The sequence below is a fragment of the Acomys russatus genome, chromosome 24 (assembly GCF_903995435.1).
Source record: "Acomys russatus chromosome 24, mAcoRus1.1, whole genome shotgun sequence".
Lineage (NCBI taxonomy): Eukaryota > Metazoa > Chordata > Mammalia > Rodentia > Muridae > Acomys > Acomys russatus.
In genome coordinates, this window is record NC_067160.1 from 40,625,511 (window position 1) to 40,649,851 (window position 24,341).

Consider the following 24,341-nt stretch of genomic DNA (forward strand, 5'->3'; position numbering starts at 1 on the left):
ACTGGGTGGAGGGGAGGGAGGAGGCTGGGATCAGGCTATGAGAGATTAAATTTAAAAAGAAAGAAAAAATGAGAAAGGGAGCTGAGCTTAAGAAGTTTTACATTCATTCTTAACCTACTCTTGACAATGGATGTGACCAGCTGCTTTGAGTTCCTGCTTTCCTGACTTCCCTGCAGTGATGGACTGTGACCTGAAAATGCAAGTCAAACAAACCCCTTCTCCCTCAAGTTGTTTTTATACAGGGTATTTTATCACAGCAACAGAAATGCAACAAGGACAACCTCTACAACTGTATTTATATCCAACCCTAAAATACATCTGAGAGAGCAAATGGGCAAACTAAATATTTCTAAGGATCCCAGCATTTGCAATTTATAATATGAACTTTATGTACCCAGAACACTTTCTTATGTCAAGATGACAGTGCTTATTTCACTTTCTTTACTGTTGAATAATCGTTCACTTATGAGAACCCACAGCAAAGGAACAACATTAATGTTCATGAAAGTGTGTTGAGGCTGTTGGTAGAGAATAGCAAGAAAAAGCATGGGTCCTGTTTGGTTTTCTGTGTATTCTGGAAGTCAGAACTTTGTTTTGGGCTGGGGGAGACGTTGAGAAGATACACACTCAGACATAGTGTATATGTTTCCTTGGATTAATTTGGAGTTTGACTTGACTTTTTAATGTTTTTCTTATACGTAATTGACTTGCCTATAGAATAAGTTGAATAGAGTAGTTAGTTTGCTTGTATGCCATTCCCTCAGGATGAAATCAACTCATTTTCACCCAACACTCATTTAAACTCCCAAGTATGTACATTTCTCGATCACACCCACACACACACACACACACAGACACACCCACAGACACACACACACACACACACACACACACACACCACAGAGAAGAGAGAGCGAGAGAGGAGAGAGAGAGAGAGAGAGAGAGAGAGAGAGAGAGAGAGAGAGAGAGAGGAGAGAGCGAGAGAAAGAGGGAGAATCCTTACAAAGGAACCCATACCATAGCAGGTAAGCTATATTGTATTATAATTCTCAAAACTTACTTTTAAGCAACACAAGCAATTATGAAACCTAAAATAAGTAAGGCAGAGTCCAGGAATGCTATCTGGTAGTTGAATAAAAATAGCAACACATATTTCTTAGAGGTTTGTGACACTATGGGACTAGTTCTCAAAGCCAAAGCCAAGCTTTTATTTACAAAGGATTTTCAGTTTTAGTTGTGTTTTGCAAATGATTTGATTTTTATAATCATCATCATCATAATCATCATCATCAGAGATAATTTAAAATATTTATGTTTACATTTATTTATTTTTAAATTTTATTTATTTTTAATGTAAATTTGGTGTTTGGCATACATATATGCTTGGTGAGAGAGTTGGATCCACTGTAACTTGAATTACAGACTAGACAGTTGTGAATTGCCATGTGGGTGCTGGGAATTGAACCAGGGTCCTCTGGAAGAACAGCCAATACTGTGAACCACCGAGCCATCTCTCCAGCCCCACGATGTTTATGTATCTACAGGAGAATAATTAACATGGAGTACCACCCTAATTTTAAAAGAACATCTCTTCAATAGAATAAGTAATCCAGAAATTTTGGTAGGAAGAAAACGTGTTCTTATTCCCTTTGAAATGTCCCATGTGTATACAATTAAAATGTAAACTATGTAGTTGACATGGTGAAGCAATGAATAAGCAGGCAAGACACCAGGAGGCAGACTGACTACTTCTTTCCTTCTCAGTTTCCAGCTTTGGGCAGAAAGGTCTAATCAACATGTCCTTGAATCCAAACAAACATACACAAACCGTCCCTAAAAAGCAGGTATTTACGATGACAAACTAGGACTTTTAATGACAAAGGCAGATGAACTGAGCTCATATCTATGCAATAGAAGAAAGAAACAATGGCTGTACAGTGGAAATAATTTTGCTGTGATATGACAGCATAATGACTTAAGTGCCGAATATCGTCATTTATGCTTCTGAACCCCGTGTGCATGAGCAATAAAGACTCGGTGCAACTATTGTATAATTCATATTTGTGTATAAAAACCTTGTTCTTCTTTTAAAAATAGTTGCATCTATAGGATCTGTGAGCCTGTAACATCTGTAAGTCTAATTTAATTATAATGTCTGAGTTGTCTATAATGCATAAGGACCCTCAGGGAGCTTTCTAACCTGGCTGTGTTAAGGGAGGACAAAGGTTGAGATACCTAGGCTTATTTCACCAACTTCCAGCTGGTGAGAATCACTATTTTGTGACACTGACACTATTTTTCTGATAGTACTGTGCCGGCAATCGCCTAACAGTCATGCAAACAGGCAATCACATTACTTCTGTGATCTAACGCATTTGAATTCCCTGAAAAAGAACAAACACTTGACATTCTGACAAGTATTTAAAATATTCGCCACATATAAAGTTAGAAGTTTAACATTTTCTCCCACTCATTTTAGACACTGCCTAGAGTCATCACACCAACTAGAGGAACAAAGAAACCACACCAGGGAACTGAACAATCTGCTGCCTTAATTTCACGTTTTCAGGCCTGTACTTGGGTTAGAAAGCATCCCTGGCTTGTGTTAGATGATGAAGGAAAACAATGCTGCTTAATGCAGCAAGAGTAGATATTTTCAGGCCACTGAGCTGTGTGCTACTTGGCCCTTTAGTATCTTTTTTTTTTTTCCTTTTTTCTCTTAATACTTGTCAGGAAGCATCCGTGCCCAGTTCTTAGAGTAAAAGGAAAGCCATACCCATTTCATTCATCCTTGTGTGCAGAGTGAACTCGTGATGGCAAGCACATTTTGCCGTCACTGGTTCTGGAAGTGCCACAATTTTAACAGTCACTTCATCTACCTGCTAAACTGGTTTTCCTTGCTCAAAATATGGTCTTGTAGGATGGCATCAACCATCTGGCATCGGAGAACGTGAGTCTCCCAAAGAAACTTCTCGGATATAGAAGAGAGTTACGGCAGATGAGCCCCTCTAGGGTATCTGCAGGATGAAAATTACTTCCTTTTGCAAATGTGAGCATGAAAGCGAAGATGGAAAAGGCCAAACTGTGGCTCCCTTAGCTACCTGCTATGCATCTGACAATGCCTCAAGTATGAGGCTCTGCCCAGGACTTAAGGACTTGAAGAGTTAAACTGGAAGACTAAGTCTGTCATGCAGAATGCTCAAAACACAGCACATGCATGTGTGTCCAAATATATATGCTGGATTTATACAACCAGTTCTTTTTTTTTTCATAAGCAAGAATTGAAACATGCACACACACACGCATATACACACACAAACACAGATACATGAACACATACACACACACACACACACACACACACACACACACACACACACACACACACACACACCAAGCTGTCTTTTTCATGAATTTTGGGAAATTGCATAGTTTTGGGTGAAAAAAACTTGGCTGGGTTTTCACATTAAAAAAAAAAAAAAATAGAGATGGAAAGAATAAGATTGTGCCCATAAAAGCCAATTGTTTCCAACCACATTGTATTGTTTGGCCCAAATGATTTAGCCTCCTATATAGAAGAAGGGAACTGTAACAGAGGGAGAGCACAATAGCCAATCAAAATAAAAGTTCAGTTCTGAGAAACCTTCCTAGTGTGTAAAGATTTGCTGAACTCCAGCTTCACCTCCACCCACACTCCCCCACGAGGAGACGGCACACTGCATAGAAATTGACAAAACATTTGGAATGAAAGGAATTAAATTAAGATCTTGGTTTCCATATTAAATCATTACTCTTTAAGGACCCAGTTTATTGACCCCAAACTCTGTGGAATCTGGTAGGTTCCTAAGACAGACCTGATGTTCTTAGCCACAGAAAGAAGGTGGGGTTTCTGTTTTCTTCATGGAAGAACACTATAGAAATGGTGGGATTTGAGCTTAAAAAATTTCTGTCCTACCTGTAGATTGAGGATTAAAGCAAATTATGAATATCATCACTGCAGCTAATACAACAAAGGGTAATCTTCTGTGTCTTTTTAAAATGATTGTCACATCATAAGGAGAGAAAATGTTTTACAAAATTTATAGTTTTGTCCCCTGATTAGCATTCAAAAAAGAAATCTATTTTTAAACATTCTATGGACCAGAAAGATGGCTTAGTGGGTAAATGTGCTTGCTATGCAGCCTAAGGACCTGAGTTTGATTCCAGAATTCACTTACTAGTAGGAGGGAACCAATTCCCCACAAGTTGTTCTCTGACCTTCACATATGCATCATGGCACAAGTGCAATCACACACACACACACACACACACACACACACACACACACACACACACACAAACAGAGAGAGAGAGAGAGACAGAGACAGAGACAGAGACACAGAGAGAGACAGAGAGAGACAGAGAAAGAAGGATTTTGTGATAGCTATATGTAACTAATCAGCATTTTGACTTTTAAGCTAGGAAAATGCAATGTTTTTCCTTTCTATTAGACTAAGTACAAATGGGGGCCTTGCAAACACTGCATCAGCCACAGTGTGAAACCACACATATGCTGCTTACATGGAATATACTGTCACTGGTTGACATGGGTACCACTTAAAAAATCAAGAGCACAAGAATAACCTCTCATTCAAGGTCTGCAGCGTGCTTTAAAATTCGTTTATTTTTATTTCATGTTTATCAGTGTTTGCCTGCATAGATATCTATGCATCAGATACACACTGGAGCCCACAGAGGCCAGAAAAGGGCACTATATCCTGGGGAACTGGAGTCACAGATGGTTGTAAGTTGCCATGTTGGTGCTGAGAATTGAACCTAGGTCCTTGGCAAGAACATCAAGTGCTTTTAACCACTGTGGCATCTCTCCAGGCCCCAGACTTCAGAGTTCTTAATTCCCCAAATTTTGTTTTGATATGATTTTACTGCCTTAGTATATGTGATAGGGTTTAGTCCACCTCAGGAGACCTGCAGAAAGTAATGTAAAAAATACCAACACTCGCCTTCTTGCTCCCATTCTTTTTGCTCCTTTCATCTTGGACAGCTTGTTTAGTTTTCATTAAAATGTATTTTAAAACGCACTTTGGAAAACACAGAAAATAAAATAAAATAAAGCACAACTGGGGAGATTAGGAAAGGAGAAAATAAGGATGAGGAAAGGACAATAGCATTGGGTAGCAGGCAGACACATCAGGATAAAAACCATTTCATATACCCGAAGGAACAATATCAAGAGAATATTTTTAAAGCTTAAAATAAAAACTGTTATAACAAATATTTTATTATGAAAAAGAGTTACCATAATATAAAGCAATTTCTCCAATTAAAAAGCTTGAAGTTCATATAGCAATCTAAAGAATAACAGTAGATTTTGGTACCCTGATTCTCTGTGAGGAAGACAGAAATAACGAAGGCACATTGTAAAGTATAGCCTATAATAGCAATCTCTGGATATGCCATCATGCTACAACACAAACGTTTTGAGATGTTTTGACTATCAGCAAGTAAAGAGGCAGCACTAGGCTTGGTGACATCATTTCCACTGGAACAGAAGTTGTCTTGACTAGAAATTGTCATAGAAATTTGTCATTTATATTTAGAGATATAAATAACTTGTCTGGCAAGAGTAAGCATAGTTTTTCCAAGATGACATCAATGTATAGAGTTGGTTTATTTATTTATGTGTGCTTTTTGAGGCACTGTTTGCCTTGTTCATAAAATTTTCTTTTAGGTTATGCTATTGAATGTCATCAATCATTAATATACTTCGTTCTTGCTCACATTTAGATATCCATGTTCCGACCACATCGCTGTATTTCACTCTATTCTTTATTTACATCAAATTATATCTCCTGAATTACTATTAAAATAAATAATATTGAACAAATAAATCATCATTGACCTCGATTCTCTTAAATATCAACTTAATAAACTAGGTGTGCTGGTTTATTCTGGAAGGGTAAGCATGGGATTTTCTAGGAAAATAGTTCTGGAAGTTCTTCTAGGCAGGCTGACCTTCTCTGTCACAAGCCCCACCAAACCAAAAGTACGTGCACAGTCTAGATTAAACTAAAATCCCATTTATAGGCACTGAATCCCCTATAGGTTATTTTAAATCCTTTTTTAAGAGAGTGATATATGGTTAAAAATTTTTCAGTTGGAGTTGTCTTTAAGAATAGAAGAAGGAAACCTGTGATGCCTGTTGGGTTTGCTGCGCAGGAGAACCAGATCTAGGTTCAGCTTAGATACTAGGCAAGTGGCTGCACTGTGGTGGCTTTTTAACGTGTCGTCCTAGGTGGGCTAAGCTACAGACCCTAGTTATTCACTCACACATTAATGTAGGTGATGCTGTGAAGGGACCACTAGAGGAAATAAACGTCTCTAATCAGCTGACTGTGAATTAATCAGAGATTACATCATGGTCAGCCAGATGAGCTCCTTCAGGACTCAAAAAACTTGTGAGCTCCGAGATTCTAGCAATTCCGGCTGGTAAGTCCGTGCTGTGGCTGACCTTCCTTTTCTGACAAGGCGCTTCATTCAGCCATGATCTGTGGCTTCCTACTTGACTTCATCTTCCTTTTCTGACTACCTATCCTGTGGTCCCCAGATATGCTTAGTGAGCCTGAACAGTTGTGTAAACCAATCCCCTTTTGACATTATCTGCTGGTCTGTCAGTCCATCTCTCAGTCTCTCTATCCGTCTGCCTCAGTTAGCGTTGCCATGACCGGAAACAGCTTGGAGAAAAAGGGTTCATTTCCTCTTTTAGCTCTCACGTCATACTCCATCACTGAGGAACTCAAGGCAGGCACCTGGAGGCAGGAACTGGAGCAGAGGCCATTGAAGAACACTGCCTTGCTCCTCCTAATGTGCGTTTTTACACAACTTAGGACCACCTACTCAGGGCTAGCAGAACCCACTGTGAACTGGGTCCTCCCACATGAGTCACCAACCAAGAAAATGCTTTACAGGGTTGCCCGCAGAACAATCTGGTAGGAGCATTTTCTCAACTGAAGGTTTCTTCTTCCCAGAATGACTTGAGCCAGCACATCAGCCCTCTAAGAAGCCTCTGCTCATCCATTCGTCCACTTATATTCCCAGGCACTTGCTAAGAGTGGCTATGCTTTTCTATTCAGCCCTAGATATAATCAGTATTAATTTTGTCTTTAAAAAAATAATAAAGTAGGAAGTTGTTTATGTGTGGCTTCCTTTACCTTCCATCCTCATTGTGTGTGACCTGGGCTTTAGAGCCAACACTTTTTGCATAGAAGGCAATTTTGGAGGAAGTAGCTCATGTGGTTTAATTTTATGTACAGCCAGGCACACAGAACAGTGAAACACACTGGGAACAGGTAATGTCCTTATCTTTAGAGAAGAAACGGCATATAAGAAACACTTCTTGGGAGCCCCCTACGACCTACATACTTTTGTAAAGACAAACTTCAATCACAAAACCAAGAAAATTTAATATATTAAAAAAAAAAAAAAAAAAAAAAACCCAAACCACATCCTTGCAGAATGGGACTGAGCTGACAACTTCAGTTTATAGCACACATTTTACTACAAACAGCTTTACAAACACATGTACCTGTTGTTCAGGCCATTTAAATGGTGACCCTCCATTGGAGGAGGTAGTGTTAGTACTTATGTGTTTAACATATTATGCAAAAAAGACACCCCAAAAGGGAGTTGAACATACAGACAATTTCAGAAGCAAAATTAAACAGTACCTTCAATTGGACAAATAGTTAATTTTTTATTACAGACATGCATAATATGGATCATGCTGAAGAAAAGAAGATTGAGAAAAATACTTATTTTTTTTAATCAGCCAATTTTTAAAAAGTAAACTTACTACTTTTCTTAGATATGTTATCTTTCAGTTTTACTCCTTTATTTTTCTTCTTTTTGCTAGTGGAATAAAAGCAATATTTACCTAATTGTAGCAAAATTAAAATAATCTAGCTTTTCTATTGACCTTATAACATTTAAACAATAAACAAATAATACGTATTTCCACTCCTTGTAGAGATCTTAAGTTTGCGGCTATGATGATCCTTATCTTGCCCACCCTATGGGGTGCCTAAAGTGAAAGATGCTCTTACATCATAGACTATCTTTACTTCAAATAAAGGTAAGATGAGCTGAGGGGGCTGTTGTCTGTTGACGTGTCCTGTCTGCCGCGTCTGCCCTGCACATGTCACACTTCTCCCCACCCTGACATGACACATGGTCATCCCTACTCTGTTCCCTGACCCCAAACATCCTCTAAAATGGTAATGTTTTGGTTCTCCACCTCTTTTCCATCTTATTATTATTATCCAAGACAGAATTACACACATAAATTAAAAAGTTATTTTTAAGTTAAAAAGAATTACATATATAAGATAAAAGTGTAGGTTAAAAAAAAAATCTAAGAATATTTGTCATTTCTTGGATGAAATCCAGACAGAGAAAAATATCGAAGAGGATAATAACGTTAACTAAATTAGCACAGCAAGCAAAGCTCAATTTGTAGTTCATAGAAGAGGTCTGGCTAGTGTAAAATGTAGATTCTGATTTAAAATTATGTGTATAGTTTGACTTTTAAGCCTTTGTGTCTTTGACACGAGATTGTGTCTTCAACCTTGAATATTTACGTTTTAACCATACCCAATTCGTTCTTTTAAAAATGCATAAGATGTATGAAACAAGTGATGAGAATGTCTAGTAGAGCATCTCCATTGTAGTCACATGTCACAGGCTGTGGAATCCACTGTGAGCTGGACTGGGTTTTAGCTTACAGTAGAGAAGAACCCAGTGCTCCGGAGCACAGCACAGTGGATCTTTGTGAGATGTCACTCCCACGGCAGTGTTGTCCATCTTTTGCAGCTATATTACATTTCTGTATTCTTTTGAGTTTGAAATAAAAAACAATATTTTGTGGAAATAACTAGAAAACATATAATCAATACAGGGTACCAGGTAACTGTACTAGAGTTGGTACATGTTGAAGTTGTTACTTGGTACATTTCCTTGGCGTTTTTATTTCATAACACTTATTCATTACTTGCTTATTACAAATTTGAAGAGCCCTAACTTGGTGCAAGGATTCATTCTACCAGGCATACCAGCTCCTACTTCTGTAGTTTGTGCAAAGCTCGCTTCATCTCCCATCCTCTCTCCAGTACAGTATGCCACACACATTGATATGCAACTTTTCGTTTCATGTTCACATATCACAGAACTCTTGGATGCAAGCTGATTGTTTTTAACAAATGGCCGCTGGTAGAAGTAGATAATTTCAAATTCTTCATTACGATCAAAACATTTTATTACAGATTTTGCCAAATTGATTTCTAAAATTAAAATATAATGAAGTGTGAAGAGTACAACTATCTTAAGGCTTTCAGTGTACAATTTGCCTATTTCTAAACAGCTTCATAGAAAGGTGGTATCTGTAATAGAGGTAAACATTAATATATCATGATAATTGCACTCATAACTATACACATTATATAATAATATATACATTATTATGATACAATGAATTATACACATTGATTAGACATGTGGAAAGGTAGTATTTTACATTTTTAATAAATACTCTTAAATGAACTATCACGACTTATTTCATGCTTATATTTAGAAATGGAGGAAAAAGGTATATGGTATATAGTAAATAATAAATTGTAAATGAAGCATTCTCTTTTTAAAACCAGGTCCATTTTCGGTCATTTTTCTAATACATAAATATCTTGACTCTTGAACATGGACTGCATGCTGCTAGAAGCAAGTTTTGAACTTGGGTTTTTCCATACACTTGGCAACAACATAGCAGCCTTCCTGAACCTCACTGAGAGCTCCCTCCAAGGGTTGTCACTATGCCTTCCTTGAAGATCTCACACCTTCATCTGAAACCCCTCACTGGTCCAGGAAGCAGTCTTTAAGGTGGTTCCATCCTCCTATAACCTAGGTTAGTAGCAATCTGAAAAACTACTACATGGGTATAAAAAATCTCAATGATGCAACTGAGGACCAAAATCATAACTCTTGTCCTAGTCAATTGTTTCCAATAAAATAAATGCCTGGATAAATAAATAGATGACAGATAGATAGATAGATAGATAGATGAATAAACAAATGAATAAATGAACAGAGAGAGAGAGAGAGAGAGAGAGAGTTAACCTAATGGATAAATTTCTAAGAGGTTAAGTACCGCCATCTTTACTAATCATCTCTTTTTTTTTTTTAAAGATTTATTTATTTTATTTATTGCATATGAGTGCTTTATCTGCAGAAGAGGGTATCAGATTACATTATAGATGGTTGTGAGCCACCATGTGGTTGCTGGGAATTGAACTCAGAACCTCTGGAAGAGCAGGTGGCACTCTTAACCACTGAGCCATCTCTCCAGCCCCACTAATCATCTCTTATTCAAACTGCTCCCACACAATGCATTGCAAGCACTATAAAAATGGTTTCTCTTTACCAAACTCAGCTGCTGTGCGACGCCAAAGGAACAGCATCTTAACTTCAAAGCACAGAAAAAGCACAGGAAGTCATTAAGACGAAAGGAATTCATTTCCCCCCTCTGACACTGTTCATCCAAGTGATATCTATCTTGGTGACTTTAATTGACAAAACCCAGAACTGCTAATTCTTTATTGTAGAGATGCATTTTCAACTGTCAGAGCACCAACAATGCTCAGACTTCTTTCCCATGGCTTAGGATCACTAGCCTTTCCATAGGAACCCACTCACCCCACATGGCTCCCTGAACACATAGTTGATAGTGTTTGAAAGGTCAGTGAACGGGCCTGCAGAACTCTCTTCCTTCAGCTTGCAAAGCAGGTGTGAAGCTCTGACCACAAATGACGGTTCAGCCTGCATCGAGCCGCTCATGTCACTGCGCTGCAGTGGTGGCTGCAGTCTCTGTTACTGTTTATTTAGTTCCTCGTGTGTTTGAAGATTTTCCTCAGGTTATTTGCATGATTTGAAATGGAGTAGAAACAATCTTTTCTTCAGAAGACTAACATCACTCACTAATATATTTTTGTACTTGTTATTTTTTGAAGCAGATTTTGGTATATATTCAGATATTCTATCTTTTCTGAATTATTTTGGTTATTTTTCAAACTATCAGAAAAAATCTTTTATATAGTTTGGTTGAAATTAGATTATATATATATATATATATGTATATATGTATATTATTTTTACTTCATAGTTTATGCTCTTTTAGCTTAGATTTTTTCAGAGTTGTTATAATTTAATCCTTAATAAAATTATTTATTTTCCAAGGAAACATTCCAAGGGATGCTTTTTCATTTTTTATCATTCTCACTTCAGAGTTTTGGTTTCCTTAATTCTTTTTAGCCATTTAAGTATACCTTTTGTAAGGCTAGAGAGATGGTGTAAGACCCCTTGCTACTGCTCTACCAGAGGCTCCAGCACCCACATGGTGTCTGACAGCTGTCTGTAGCTGCAGTTCCAGGGACTCTGACATCCTTTTCTGGGCTACATGGGCACCATGCCAACATGCGGTGCACAGACATATGTGCAGGCAAAACACCCATCATATAAATTTTTTAAAAAGATAAATTAAAAATTAAACATATATTTAAGCCAGGCATAAGGGTGCACACTTGTAACACCAGCACTGAGGGAGGCAGAGGCTGGTGGATCTCTGTGAGTTCAAGGCCAGCCTGGTCTACAAAGCAAGTCTAGGGAAGCCAAGGATATACAAAGAAACCCTGTCTCGAGAAACCAAAAAAAGAAAAATGAAATATATATATATAATTTAGTGCGGTGGTCTTTTTATTTTCCTTTTTTCATAATAAAATTTAACATGTTATACACGTGTTTCTGAATATTTTGTTAGTTGCATACTATTATTCTTATATTCACTTTATTAGTTTCTAATAAAAGAAAAAGAAAAAGCTTAATAGGTAAGTTACCTGGAGAGCTTTAGTTAAATTTTTGTTACTACATTCTATTCAGTTTTTGTATCTAGGATTAATTTTTTTAACTTTAGTATAGATGATAATTACTTATTTTATATTTTGTGGGATACTTAAAAATAAAATGTAGGTTTTATAGTAAGGATATGAGTGTTAATAATGTATATTCAATAATTGATAAAATACTTTTTAATTTTTTGAATGTTAATCGAAGAGTAAATTTACATTCTGGTAAAAATATTTATTTCTTTTTAAATTTCAGAATAGACTTATTTAAATACAATTTTTTAATTATTTGTGATCTGAGGTGAGACTTTCCTAAAATTAAAAGTACTAAGTAGCAAATGTCTAATCAAGTATACAAAATTACCTCACCAATTTCAAAACTCAGATTACATTTTGACTTTTGTTGTTTCTACTGTTTTACTCACCATCTGTTAAATCAATAAATGGTAAAGTTTAATTTTGTTATTATATATTTATTTCATAATCAACTTTTCTTGACATTTGTGCTTTTTCCATCTGCCAATATGGCCTTGAAACTTTATTTTTATGTGCTATACACACACACACACATACACACACACACTATAGGGCAAAAGATAAGAAATAAATGTAGAAAGCCTAAAGATCACTGGGTAGTCCAAGGTAAACTCTTTAATTTAGACTTTAAAACTAACTAATTATATGAATTTCTTTTTCTGCAAATAAGAATGAATTTAATATAGTGTTTGAATAGTAGGATGAAGATATATGCTGCATATTTTAAACTACTCACAGTACATATGTTGTTTATATTTTATTTAGCATTGATAATATGTAAAACTTGATAAAAATTGTTTGTCATGTAAGAAAAAATTTTTCTTTATGAAAATTTAATTTGCCATATCACTTTGCTTTTTTTGTATCATATTGTTTCCAAACTTATTTTAACATGTTAAGACAATAGAAAAATTGAAAATATTTAATTTGTAATAATCTTAAACATTTTCTACTATCTCTAACTAACTTGTCCCACTGTATTGATGATATGTCTGCCATTTCTTCCTTTAAAATTACACAGGATAACAAATAAAAGGAATCTTCTTTTATGAAGGTGGACACTACACTTATCTGTGGGTGTGATGATGCGTATTCAATACACAATTGGAGATTATACTGCCTTGGGGAAATGGTAGTAGTAAGTTTTCCTATAGGTCCCATGGCCCTCCCAGCCTACAGATGGTTATCTAGGTTTCTAGTACCAGGCACGGATTTCTTTTGAGTGGGCCTTAAGTCCACATAGACAGCTGTTGCTTATCACCATGAGTTAAGTGCCACTACTGCACTTTGGGGGATGTCCTGTTATGCTAGTCATTGCTGTAGATTGTAGGTGTCATAGTTGGGTAGAACTATTAATTGCTTTTCTCCTTTGGCAGCTTGCATGGCCCCTTCCAGTATGAAAGCTAGTCCTTAGGAAGAAGGCTTATGATTCAGATCCAGATTGTATCTGGAGGGTTGCATCTTCAGTAACAACAAAGAGAACAGTTGACCGTAAGGTACTAAGTCCAAATTGATATATCTATAAACAGCTCCTGCATGTAAGGCTCAGAGAGCATCAAATGTCATGGAAGAGAGGGCAAATAATTATAAGAGCCAGAGACCCAGAAAGTCTGCTGTTCAATTGTATCTTCTCTGCAGGACAGGAAAGCTATACACATAAAATCTCAACCATAAGGTCGCCTAAGCAATGACTCCATCAGTTGACATGACATTATGAGTAAGGGAAATCACATGGTTCCCTACCCATTACAGAGAGTGGCAATTAATGACTACTGAGAGAGAGAGAGAGAGAGAGAGAGAGAGAGAGAGAGAGAGAGAGAGAGAGGCGAGAGAGAGGAGGAGAGAGGAGAGAGAGAGCGGAGAGAGGGGAGGAGTGAGGAGGAGGAGGAGCGAGAGAGAGAGAGAGAGAGAGAGAGAGAGAGAGAGAGAGAGAGAGAGAGAATCAGTCTGCCCTTACATGAGCTCCCTAATTAATTATCCAATATATTAAAATGTGTACATAGCAAGCAACACTAGGATAGACTCAGCAGGTTGCTAGTAAGAATCCCTTTCTAGCCAGGTAATTCACATTGCTAGGCAAGTAATATTGGTTTCAATAGAAGATTCAGATATTATCTGCATAGCCTTCCAAACGTTGCGAAAGTAATGATATCTATGTGTGACTTTGCCCTGGTTTACTACGCACTTAGTTCAGTTGTGAAAACTGAAGACTAGTTTTTTTTTCTCTAGACAATCCCTTAAAGCATCAGTTGTCTTCTATACTTCAAACTGAAGAGTAGGTATCAATTACTAGCAAATAAGAGTCCTTGAGCTTCCCAATGACAGTGATTACAGAGGAAGCCTCCTGAGACATTTTTTCCACCTAACATTGAAAAGATCAATTTGCCTTCTTTTCTTTTTTTTCACTCCCCATCAAAATGCTAACAAATAATTCTTTTAAAGTTAAACTCTTTCAGGTTCACTGAGCCTTGTAATTCCGTATTTATTTCCGAAGCGTAGCACCCAAAATTATGGCAATTCTGGTTACAGAATTGTGCTAGTAACACAGCTTTTCTGCTCTCCCGGAGAGCGAGTAACAAGGCATGCGCAATGAGGAGCCCAGTCTACCAGATTTGTAATGAAGATCTTCTCCCTAGAAACAAATACTGTGATACCCATCTTCACAGCCCCTTTTCACATTGGGTAAATTTGTTCAAACTTAGTCTACTAATACATTTATGTTAAGACTTTGCATATGGAAAATTAATGAAGGTAGATATACAACACACACCAAGAAATTTAGTCTTTAGTAAGGCACTCGATAAACTTTTGCCTTCAAAATCCTAAGGCGATTTTTGAAAATACGGTAATTTATGCAGATTTTGTCATTTATCATTATGGTACCCCTTTGTTAACTAAATTATCAGCACTTTGCAAAGTACTTATGCTAATCCTATTATTAACCTTTATCGAGTCATACCCTCCTATAAATTACTGAACCTGTTTTATGCTTCCAAATAACTGTGAGTTAGGTACTATTGTTATTTCATTAAAAATATACAAAACAGAGCCTTAGCGAGATGAAGGGAGTGAATGTGAGAGGTGATAGGTTACAGGATTCCTTTGCATCAGACCTCAAATCAGGAGTATCACAGAACACAGTGGTAGAGTTAGAATGTGATGCTAGTTGGTTTCAGATTTGCTCTTGGCTTCCTTGGTGTAACTTTAGGCACATTAATGGCACGTCAGTAAATACATAAAAGGGAGGCAACAATCACATCTTATATAATAAGTAACAGGATCAAAAGAAAGATCCCTTTATGGTTCAGATTCTTGCTTAGTGCTGATAAGCATTTCAAACTATTTCTATATAGTATTTCTCTGCTGTAGAAGACATGACAACTTTGTTCTTCAAAATACTGCTCATGATGTGACATAGGCATAATCCACGAACGACAACGAAAGGATTCTACCCATTTTACATAGTTATTCAGTGAAAATGCCTAACCTTGTCTCAAATTCCACCTTCTTGTCCTGGAATTTTCAGATAGCAATAACTTATGATTTATTTATTAAGATAAATTATATGAAAACATGATAAACAATTAGAACAATTAAGTAAATAGAACTTTCGTAAGGGTTCTAACTGCCTCACTTGTACATTTCTCTCCACTGTCCTATGATCCAATGAGCCTGCTCATTTACTGATGTTGGAGCACTGATAAAGAAATAAATCCGACAAGGACATCATTGACGACCATTCCTATAAGGGTGCACCTCATCACAGAGCGCGTTACACATGCATCTTTTACATACTTGTCTTTAAACTGTTTATCTGGCACATCGACAAACAGCTGGTGGAACAAATAGGAAATCGTGGGAAGCACATTCATTTTTAAAGTGCTAATGCTCCCAATCCAAGAGACAGTAATGTGCTTCCATCCGTTAAGATCCCCTTGAATGTTCTGGATTGGAGGACCATAATTTAAATGAAATGCATTATCCAACCTGGAAGGTATTCCACATCCTAAATATTTAATTGATTTCTCCATCAGGGGAAGATGAGCCTCCACAATAGGCAGATCCTATCTTTAAGTGTCCGATTAATAGTGTCTCTAATTTAGGGTAATTTAGGAGTTTACAACTTATAAAATGGCTATGCTTTCCACATTCTTCCCAAAGTACCAAGAAGATTGTGCCTGGATTAATTGCAAGCAGCCGACAACCCTCTGTGTATAATGAAAACTCACGAGTCAGCATCATCAGCCATGCACCTATAATTTGGGATCTCATCTGAATATTTTTCACAAGGGACTTCACATCCAATGGAAACCCAAGTAGCAGGGAAGGAAAGTTGTAATTGTCGCATCTCCCTATTTAAAAAAGTTTAACAAGTCAAGCTCCTTCCTGCTGAGTTTTATTTAGTTGGGTCTTAGCTAACTGAGTGCAGAAGATAAATCAAGCTACTTGCAGAGTTTTCTAATGGCACAAAGTTTGGCACCCTGAGGGCCAGGGAACCATCTATTTCTACACTTGTAAAGAAGAGAAGTGGAACAAGACTGTGGGTGGCTGTGAACCCATGTGAGTGATTCATTATCTGCTATTCCACTCAGTCATTTCCAGATAAGCACATAAGTGCCAGAAGTTTCTGGTCATTTTCTGTTGAAGAAAGTATCAGGGAAAAACATAACATTCTCACAGAAATCGGTGCTATAGAAACCATTATTAGCTGATGAGTTTTCTAGGAAATGGTAAAATGAGAGTTTATAAATGTAAAAATTACAGCAAACTATACGTACATGTGCCTATTTCTTATTTTGCCAAGTCTGTGCAATTTTACCTTTCTGTAGAGAAAAAGAAATAGATGTTCTCTACTGCTGAGCTTCATTTTGGGAGTTGAAATAAGAAAATAAATAAATAAGTAGATGAATAAATAAATAAGTAAATAAAATTGGTAGCAAATGTAAAATGTTTGGTATTGAATGTATCTTTCCTGTTGTACTTTCTCTCTGTCTTCTTGAAGAACTACTTTGTAGACAGCTTAATTTTTCTTCAAATATAAATTAGAATCAATTTTCTGGGGGAGGAATAATCAGTATAGCTCCTGTTCTCCACAACAAAGAAATTACATATGTAGACATATTCTAGAAATCTAAATCCCCCACTACTCCTTTGAGTAAGTCCAAGGAGATTTGAAGACTGACGGTTTTGTACGCTGTTATTCCCGGGGGGCTCATGCGTGATCATCTTTGCTGAGGTTTGTCCCCATCCCTGCTGAATTAATATGCATTTTAGTTAACTAATCTTGAAACAACAGGAATAAAGTTTATCCAGGTCTTTTATACCTCAGAGAACAAAACAAATACTACAAATCTTTGGGGAGAAAGGATATACAAAAGGGCTTGAGGTGAAGATTTCAAAGCAAATACTCTTTAAACGATGTGCAAATTACCTCGGCGCTTGAGCATGATTTATGAAAAGGGATTAGCCCACTGGAATAAGAACCAAGTTTAAACTGATGTGATGGGTTTCAAAGTCAAAGATGAGAAGTAGTTACAAGACAAGGAGGGAGGAAAGCAACAATAATTTAGAGGAGTGATTTGGTTTAATTTTTTCCCCTGAATGGATTTGCCTTCGATTGTCACAAATTACTACTGCTAACTGCAGTATAAAGAGTGCATTTATGCTTTAATTTTCTATAAAGTTTGCATTTAATAAAAAAAGCAAGCTTCTGCTTGTCATATTAAAAACATAGCCAGAAACCGTTAAAGCAATGAAAAACTTCTGTTGCTGGAAAGGCCAACTTGTGAAAGTTTTGAGGGGAAGAACATTTTCTTTCCAATTCAAAGTTCCATATACACCAGCAAACGCAGACACTCTAGCGCTCCAGCATGTTCTTCTGGTGGCAGTTTAATAGCTTCTTGGAAGAACATGAAAATTATGACTTTTATAACATCATAAAGATTATTTATTATAGGATAGTGTGTGTGTGTGTGTGTGTGTGTGTGTGTGTGTGTGTGTGTGTGTGTGTATGTTCAACTAGTGGACAAAGGCAGGTTAGACAGGAACAAAATAAATCTTATTTTGTAGTGCGAATTCATTGTTCAGTATGAGTTTTGATATATACAAGATCAGATCACACAAAGGGAAGATGTTGTTTATATTGCAGCTCATCTTGAATAGGAGTCTGGGGCTGAAGGCACCTGGGAAGGCTCAGTGTAGCCCACACATATGCTGCATTCAGATTAGTATCCTGGGTGTGTTAGGAATGAACAGGACCAAGCTAGTCCTCAGAGACTCTGGGTGTCATCAAGTAAGAGATCTATCTTAAAATGGTTCCTAAAGGAAATTGTTGGAATAAATGGCCAGAATTCCTCTGGGGGGAGGTCTTTGAAGTTGTCTTGACTATGTATCTTTAATTCAAGGAAATGTAAAAGCATAAAGGGCCAATAGCACAACTGGAGTAAACACCGTTCTTTGAGAAAGGGCTGTTTTCAGCCCTTGAACCAGAGTGACCTGGATGGATAGGAAAGGAATCCTTTGAATAAAATTTTATTGAGGTTATAATTAAATCGATTATTATGTAAGTTCACTGAAATGCCAATATAGGAGGTAATATTTTTAATGTTTCCACTCATTTGTGATTAATATCTAATGGTTATTGACTAACATTCTGATCTGTGTCCAGTGAAAATAATTTGAACAAAACTTTTAAGTTCTCAGGCAAATCCTCCCATGGAATTCAGTAATACTCACTTTTAAAATAAGTAATGGTATCAAGTCTCTTCTCGGTAACCTGCTGTCCTTCCTCTGAGTGCCACCAGATCTCCCCCTCCAGGGGACATGGTCAAATGTGAGGCACCAGAGTACGTGAGAAAGTCATATCCCACTCTCCACTCAACTGTGGAGAGTGTTCTGACCATTGGCTAGATCTGGGAGGGGGTTTAAAGTTTACCTCCTGTATTGTCCTTGGCTGGTGCCTTAGTTTGAGCGGGACCCCTGGGCCCAAATCTGCCTATCATAATGTTCTACTTGTAGGTTTCTAGGACCCTCTGGATCCTTCTACTTTGCTATTCTCCCATGCTTCTCTCATCTAGAGTCCCAATAGGATGTCCCAGTTTCCTGGTAAGTGAAGGCTTTCGTGGGACATGCCCCTTGGGCTAGTATGCAGATATAAGTGAGTATATACCATATGAGCGTATACAGGGGGAGGTAATCCCCCTCAGGAACAGTCATAGGGGAGGGGAATAAGGGGAAAAGAGGAGGGAGGGAGGAATGGGAGGACACAAGGGATGGGATAACCATTGAGATGTAAACAAGAATAAATTAATAATAAAAAATAAAAAAAAAGAAATGTTTATCTTTAAAACCTGTAACCTGTTATATTTTAGAATTTATCTGTTTTTGTGATTAATTGTGCTCTTTTGACTATGAGGTAATTTTCTTTTCTCAGAAGTATAAGTTCAGTCACCAACAATAAATGGTGTTGAAAACTGGAAACTTGACTTCAGTTGAACTCAAGATGTCTAATTTCATCCACCTTTTCTCTTGAAAAAAAATTAAATAAGTAATGGAATAGCAACAACAAACACAGGCATTTACTAAGAAAAACAATATTAAATATTCCTGTATAAGTTGTCCTGAAGTATAAAACTAAATATATGAGTCTATCCAGGCAGTGTGCTTGTCTTCTTACTATACGAGGACATTTTAAGAAACTTGATATTTAGGAACAATATTTTAGTAACATTCATTGAGAAGACATTTATCATTTGCCCATTCCATTTTGGTGTCTAGTTTCTAGATTCATACACCCAAGGTGATGTTTTATCTCAGAAATAATGATTATCAGTTTTTCCTAAAGCAGAAATCATGTGCTACTAGAAGGCTTACACAGACAGCATTCTGAGTTTGCCCAATGTTTATGGGAACTCAAATGTGAGCCCATTTTTGCTTTCCTTGCAACTTTCCCAAACAATTTGATTTAAGTATAGCTTGTTGGGCTTTGATTGTTTTGGCAGCCACCACCGAAACGCTAATAAGACAACCCTAGGTAAGGAATACAGCAACTGAGCTGTGAATCATCCAGATTAAGATGTCTAACCTGAAAGGTTGATGGGAAGTGAATTGCAGAACTCGAGACCAACACAAAAAATTAAATAACTGAAGGAATCAACCATTGTTATTCTTTCCCTTGGAGAAGTGAATTAACTATCAGAGGATTTACGTTCTTAGCATAGGAAAAACAGAATTTCAGATCCACTCTGCACGTGGAATTAGTGGAATACCAGGACATTAGTGGAATATTTCATTGAATTGCTGATAAGTTTGATTTATTATCTGTTTGTTGTGATGAAATTTAGTTTAATTTTAGAAACATTCTTGTGTTGTTGCTGTGGTCCTTTTCCACATCATTTCAGCATTCATGATGCAGTGTTGGTTCTAGTGTAAGCAAATGTGCACAGGAAGCACAACTCCTGATTCTGTAGTAATTTGAGTGTGATCACAAATTACAAGGGAGTGATGAAATGAATATTTACCATCCAAACCATCAATTGTCAGGATATGGGCAACTCAACAACACTATGCAGGGTAGATTGAACAGTGTTCCAAAGGGGCTGTGGGCCTGGCCTTTTGCAAATCCATTTCAGGAGTTATTTTTCGTGTAACCTGTTAAAGTATTTGTCAAATTTTAATATATATATATGTATATATGTATATGTGTGTGTGTCTTTAATATTAAAATGAATTCTCCTGGCAATGATAGATGGCTGCATTTGTGACCTTTCCCATGGACTAGAGTTTAGTTCCCAGCACCTACATCCGATGACCGACAACTGCCTGAAAAAACAGCTCCAGGGGTTCTGATGATGTCCTTCTCTGGCTTTCTAGAGCACCCATATGCATATACACACATAAATAAATCATAAAATCATGCTTTTTAAAGAAATGCGATCTTTGCTTAGAGAGTGTGGGGTAGGTTGGGTTTTGGGAATACAGTCTTTCCTATGAACAAGCTCCCAGGTGACATGGTTGCTACTGGTCCCTTGACACCGTTTTGTGTATCAAGACTGTAGTAAATTCTGAAAACCAGTGGTTACATACAAACTCTGCTGAACATTCCATCTTATATATTTTTGAAGACACAGAAGAAATGGGACTTTTGGAACTGTCAAGAATCCTTCCAAGATGTTTTAGGAAAACCTGCCGCTGCAGAAATCTTTGGAGTCTGACTCTGTTCCCACTGCTAAGTTGGGCCTGCGACATCTGTCACTTGGCCTGCTGCAGTATTTTCTTACCTCTGGTCTTTCTTTCATTGTTTTCTACTACCTGTAGAAATGGTTACTTTAAGAAACGAGACCAGTTAATAAATTTTCCCTACCTTGTAGCACTTTATTAAGCTCTTTCAGTACAGAATCCACAGTGTTAACCCTTGTCCGAACAGTTTACTCTTCCTTGCCAGCCTGAGTTCTAGTTGTTTCTCCAGTGTTTGTACGCTGTGGGTTCAGAAATCTCTGCAAGTGCCCTGTTCTCTAGCTCTCTGACTCAGGTCCTAAAATGTATTCTTATTATTTCACTATCATTCTTTTACATTTAAACGGCTCCTACAGCTTCACAGCATCATTATACTGAGTGCACTTTGTCTTCTCGTCTCTGACTTGTTACTTCTATGTACAGGATAATTTTCAAATGTTTGTTTTCTGAATATAAACCTATTTTGTCAGGAACTTCTAGAAGGGCCAAAGTAAGCGAGTGCCCTACCTGTCAACCTTTCTCTTTACTATGTGGACATAAAATCGGTGCTTTCTTTGGGGCTTTCCCTCCATTTAATCAGCTGTTTACTTGCTCAGCTCTACGTCAACATGGACATCTCTAGGGTTGGAGGGGAAAGCTTCAAAAAGTCATGCATACTTCCCTTAGGCACTAACTATGTAGTGGATCAGGGTGATTCTGGTTTAAGTAAATGACTAATACCTTGGTCAGCTAAGATTACCTCATCTAGATAAAATGGTACCTTGGATAAAAGGCACATGGCAGCCAGCTAGGCAGGTTTGACAGCTCACCACCAGAATTGACTTTTGTGGAATAAGACATTTAGAGACTTCCACTTTAATTTTTGTAAGATAATAAATGGCCATGCAATTAAATGACATTATTCAGCATGGCACACCAAATACTTTAAGAAAACATAAAACTTTTTAAAAAGGTATATATGATGTCCAAAGTTAACTGAATAATAAAAATATGCTAAAAATTAAATCTCTGAGGGATTATACACTTGCCTATTCTGTATTTATTCTATAGCAAAATGTATAGGGAGATAAGTAACTAAAGACATTTCAAAAAATCATATGGAACCCTACCACTGTGGAAGCTTCCTAAAATGTATACATAAACATTTGTAATAAGAATTTAAGTGGAATTATTGTATACTAGGGCAACAATGCATCTGCGTAATACTACAGGATAATAAATACAAAACCCAATGCCAGGAATGAGTTAGCTATTTTGGAGTTATTGGTAAGGAGGTCCCATAGACCCCCAAGTAGGCTATTGTCCATGTCATTAGTTATTCTCTAGAACTTGACACTCAGACTCCATTGCTGAACATATCACACACATGAAGAAACCAAGCTGGTACTGACCTGGAAATTTCAGGCTCACTGCATAGCCTTCATAGTACTAAAAGATGGCACACATACTACCAGAGGAGAAACAGAATCACTAATCTTAACCAACTGTGACTTCTACAGCAATGGCTGGACCTGAAAGACATGACTACTTATGTGCAATGGTGGCATTAATATCATATGGATAACCAACCACATTCTTGTTGGTGTTAGGGCCTCCTCTGTAAGTTGGCACTGTTATCGTGGCTAAGAACCTGTGTTGTGAGCCCCAGGGGTGATCTTATAGCTATTACTCTGTTAAATGGACATGACACTAAAGTGTCCTTTCATGATTGGTCATTAGTATCCATGGATTTCTGTAGTTGTCAGCCTTCATCAGAGAAGCATCCTTGTGCAGTCTATAGCAATTAACACAAGGACTCACATCTAGTCAAGGTGCAGAGAATAAGAGACTGTGGAATATTCAGCCATTAACAAGATATCTATATTAAGCCACCTCCTCTGAAGGCTCAGTAATAATTATGGAGGAAGAAGAAGAAAGAGTGCAACTGCCAGAGGTAGTGGATGACTACAGGGAAATAGTCTTTGCTAGATATAGCAGACAGATGCACATAGGAACTCACAGCAGCTGAGACAGCATGTGTAAGACCTGAGCAAGGTCAAGTGTGCCAGACCAAATTCCAGCATGGAGTAGGGAAGTAGACACAAAGTTCCACGTCTACCTAAGGAGGCTTTGGTAACTGAGAGCCGGTGGGAGAAGGAAAGCAAGTTTGCTTTAAAAGTGAAGACCCTAGTAGTTTTAGCAACCCTTTAGAAAAAAGCCATAAATCCAAGAACATATAGAAGTAGATATAATCAAAAGACATTGTATGAAATTATCAAAGAGCTGATAAAAATGTGGAAAATAAGTACATTTTTGTTCATAGATGTAAATTTGGAAACTGGTCGATTTTTAGGACATTTAAGAAGTGTATCTAAATCACATAGCTGTGTATTTTGGGTTAAGAATGGTACTCAAGTCCATAGGGCTGAAAATCCAATGTATTAACATTTGTCCCAATTAGCCTTAGGTGTCAATTTGATACACCCAAGAGTCGTTTGAGAAAGTCTTAATTGAAGTGCTACCCAGATCAGACTGATCCATAAGCATTCTGTCTATTATTGATGTTATTTAACAAGTGTCTTTATTGTTAACTGATGAAGAGTTCCATCCCGCTGGTTTTGCTCCATTCCTGGGGCAGGTAATCCACGGATGTATAAGAAAGCTAGCTAAGCCTGAGCTGACAGTGAAGCAGCAAGTGGTGTCTATCACTCCGTGGTTTCTGTTACAAGTTCCTACTTGAGTCTCTGTCCTGACTGTCATCAATGATGAACCATGACCCAGAAATGTAAGCCAAACCAACCTTTTCTCATCTATGAAGTTTAACAAAAGTACTCAAAAACCCACATTGCTTGTCTAATTCCATCCAGCTTTTGAACCAAGTGATGAGGGCCAGAATTTATGTAACTCCTGTTTTAAATTGGATTTCTATAAATAAATTGACTCCAGAGAAATTAATCTTTGCAGCTTTCAAAACCTCCAAAATTATTACCTTTCCTACATTGGAAAATACCATTTAATTTTATTGACTCAAATATAAAGATTAAGATATTGAAATCAAGAATGGGTATGAAGCATCACAATTCCTTAAAATACAAGAAGGATATTAACATAGAATATTTAGAGATGTGGCCTGAGCTGAGACTTAAGGGA

At 37.2% G+C, this 24,341-nt stretch overlaps 1 protein-coding gene and 1 non-coding gene across 2 annotated transcripts in view; one reads left to right on the forward strand and one right to left on the reverse strand.

Annotated features, from left to right (window-relative positions):
- Positions 1 to 24,341, reverse strand: part of Arhgap15 (Rho GTPase activating protein 15) — a 594,474-nt gene that overhangs the window by 269,732 nt on the left and 300,401 nt on the right. The window lies entirely within an intron of this gene.
- LOC127207769 (small nucleolar RNA SNORA40) lies at positions 17,972 to 18,097 on the forward strand. The gene has a single exon (XR_007832976.1). It is a non-coding gene; the product is annotated as a small nucleolar RNA SNORA40 (small nucleolar RNA).